The sequence below is a fragment of the Primulina huaijiensis genome, chromosome 8 (genome assembly GCF_012295235.1).
Source record: "Primulina huaijiensis isolate GDHJ02 chromosome 8, ASM1229523v2, whole genome shotgun sequence".
In the NCBI taxonomy this organism is placed as follows: domain Eukaryota; kingdom Viridiplantae; phylum Streptophyta; class Magnoliopsida; order Lamiales; family Gesneriaceae; genus Primulina; species Primulina huaijiensis.
The window spans coordinates 12,704,891-12,708,615 of NC_133313.1; the positions used below are offsets into that span (position 1 = coordinate 12,704,891).

Genomic DNA, 3,725 nt, shown 5'->3' on the forward strand with positions numbered 1-3,725 from the left:
AATAATAATAATAATCAAGAACATGATCAATTAAGAACACTTAGGCACCATATGAACCCTATTAGAACTAGTGCCCCATCTTGTTTAGTTTTTCCTCCTGATGCATCTAATTTCAACTTTAAACCTCAAATTATTCAACTTTTACCAAATTTTCATGGCTTAGATTCTGAAAATCCATATTTACATCTAAGAGAATTTGAGGAAGTTTGTAACACTTATAATGATCAAAATTGTAGCATGGATATAGTTCGATTAAAGCTTTTCCCTTTTTCTTTAAAAGATAAAGCTAAAACATGGCTACAAAATTTGAGATCAAGTTCAATAAGATCATGGGAAGAAATGCAACAACAATTTATCAAAAAGTTTTTTCCTTCCCATAGAACAAACTCTTTTAAAAGACAAATTACTACTTTTTCTCAAAAACAAGGAGAAACATTTTATCAATGTTGGGATAGATATAAAGAATTACTTAATACATGCCCACATCATGGTTTTGAAACATGGAGAATAGTTTCTCGCTTTTATGAAGATCTAATACCTAAAGATAGGCAAATGATAGAATTCATGTGTAATGGAACTTTTGAAGATAAAAACCCAAATGAAGCTATGGAGTATTTGGATTCATTAGCAGAAAATGCTCAAAATTAGGATAATATAGGCACAACAGAACCTCCAACAACTAAAATCAATAATTCAACAAATGGGGGTGGTATCTATAATCTTAAATATGATATAGATATTCAAGCTAAACTTGCATCTTTAGCAAGAAAAATTGAGTCATTAGAAATGAAAAAGAGTGGTCAATTAAAAAGTATTAAAGAAATTGTTTGTCATATATGTGATACAAATGATCATGCTACAAAAAATTGTCCAACATTACCTTCATTTAAAGAATGTCTCCATGAACAAGCAAATTATGTTAACAATTATAAAAAACCAATACTAGATCCTTTTTCAACATCATATAATCCTTGATGGAAAAATCATCTTAATTTTAGTTGGAGTAATGATAATAATGCACAACCCTCACAACAATATTTTCAAAATAACCAAAATCATCAAGGTTATATTCCTTATGTTACACCTCCAAGAAAAAACTTTGAAGATGTAATTCATGCATTTATCCAAAAGCAAGAATCTATCAATATTCAAAACAGTCAATCTATGACTGATTTGAAAGAAACTCTTGCAAAATTTGCATCTGCACTTAATATTCAAGAAAAAGGAAAATTTTTATCTCAACCTCAACCTAATCCTAAAAATCAAAATCAAGAATTAAAAAATGAAAAAATTGATCAAATAAAATCTGTTGTTACCCTTAAAAGTGGTAAAATAGTTAATGATCCATATAGTAATGAAAACAACGATCATTTAAAATCAAAGAGTAAGGATGATAATCCTGATACTTTTTAGAATGATGATACCTTAATTTCTAAAAATAATATGTTGAATGATAAATCATCTGAAATAGTAAATGAATCAAATAAACCTCCACCATTTCCTCATGCATTAACAAATCATAAAAAATAAAAAAATGATTCTGATATCTATGAAGTTTTTAAACAAGTAAAGATAAATATTCCATTATTAGATGCTATTAAACAAGTACCTTCATATGCAAAATTTTTAAAAGACTTATGTACTGTGAAGAGAAAATTGCATGTGAAGAAGAAAGCATTCTTGGCTGAACAAGTAAGTTCTATTCTTCAAAATAATTCTAGTTTAAAATATAAAGATCCTGGTTGTCCAACAATTTCATGTATTATTGGAGAAAATAAAATTAAAAAAGCTTTGTTAGATTTGGGAGCAAGTGTGAATTTACTTCCTTATTCAGTTTATGAAAAACTTAATTTAGGAGAATTAAAACCCACTTCTGTTACTCTCTTACTGGCGGATAGGTCAATCAAAATACCTAGAGGTATTGTAGAAGATGTGTTGGTTCAAGTTGATAAATTCATATATCCTGTAGATTTTATTGTTTTGGATACACAACCAATAGAAGTACATAATGAAATTCCAGTAATATTGGGACGACCATTTCTAGCAACTTCAAATGCTTTAATTAATTGTCGAAATGGAATAATGAAATTGTCTTTTGGAAATATGACTCTAGAACTTAATGTGTTCAATTTATGTAAACAACCAAGTATTAATGAAAATGAATATTATAATGAAATTGAAACAATTGTGGAAGAAAATATACAAGAAGAAAACTTCAATCAACAATCTGAAGTTTTTTCAATTGAAAATTTTGAGTCTGAAAATAATTTTAAAGAAGATGATAATAAAAATCTTGAATTAAAAGTTTTACCATTCGAATTGAAATATGTATTTCTTGGTGAAAATAAAATATTTCCTGTTGTAATTTCTTCCACTCTTCTACCAAATCAAGAAGAAGATTTAATTAAATTAATTAAAAATATAAAAATGCAATCGGATGGACTTTGAAAGATATAAAAGGTATAAATCCTTTAATTTGCACACATAAAATTCATTTGGAAGAAAATGCTAAAACATATCAACAACTACAAAGAAGGTTAAATCCACATATGAAAGAAGTTGTTAAGAATGAAGTATTAAAACTATTAGACGCTGGAATTATCTATCCAATCTCAGATAGTAAATGGGTAAGTCCAACACAAGTAGTACCTAAAAAATCAGGCAACTGTTATAAAAAATGAAAAGGGATAGTTATTACAAGCTAGGATTTCATCTAGTTGGCGTATGTGTATTGATTATAGAAAATTAAATGATGCAACAAGAAAAGATCATTTCCCACTACCATTTTTAGATCAAATTCAAGAAAACGTAGTAGGAAATTCTTATTACTATTTTCTTGATGGGTATTCGGGGTATTATCAAATACCTATATCATTAGAAGATCAAGAAAAAACTACTTTCACTTGTCCTTTCGGAACTTTTGCATTTAAAAGAATGCCATTTGGTTTAAGTAATGCTCCGGCTACTTTTCAAAGATTCATGTTAATTATTTTCAGTGATATGATTGAAGAATTTGTAGAAGTTTTTATGGATGATATAACTGTTTTTGAAAACTCATTTGAAAATTGTCTTAAAAACCTAGAAGAAGTATTAAAACGATGTGAAGAAAAAAATCTTGTTTTAAATTGGGAAAAATGTCATTATATGGTTAAATCTGGGATGGTGTTAGGTCATGTGATATCTGAAAAAGGAATTTAAGTTGATAAAGCCAAAGTTGATGTTATTGCTAATTTAACATCATCAAAAACGGTCAAAGAAATTCGATCATTCTTGGGTCATGCAGGTTTTTATGGAAGGTTTATAAAAAATTTCAGCATAATATCTAAACCAATTTCGAATCTTTTAACAAAATATACACAATTTGAATGGACTCAGAAATGTGAAAATGCTTTTAAAAAATAATTAATCTTTTAATTACATCACCTATTTTACATCCTCCAGATTGGTCTTTACCATTTGAATTAATGTGTGATGCAAGTGATTATGCTATAGGAGCTGTGTTAGGACAGAGAAAAGAAGGAAAACCGTATGCAATCTATTATGCTAGTAGAACCTTAAATAGTGCCCAAATAAATTATTCAACTACTGAAAAAGAATTACTTTCAGTAGTATTTGCATTAGATAAGTTTCGATCTTATTTAATTGGTTCTACTACTATTGTGTACACTGATCATTCTGCCGTAAAATATTTATCAAATAAACAAGATGCTAAGCCAAGATTAATA

The 3,725-nt window shown here is 27.8% G+C and overlaps 1 non-coding gene across 1 annotated transcript; it reads right to left on the minus strand.

Annotated features, from left to right (window-relative positions):
* Nucleotides 1–383: 383 nt before the first annotated feature.
* On the minus strand, nt 384–494 carry LOC140983690 (small nucleolar RNA R71). The gene has a single exon (XR_012176482.1). It is a non-coding gene; the product is annotated as a small nucleolar RNA R71 (small nucleolar RNA).
* Nucleotides 495–3,725: the final 3,231 nt, after the last annotated feature.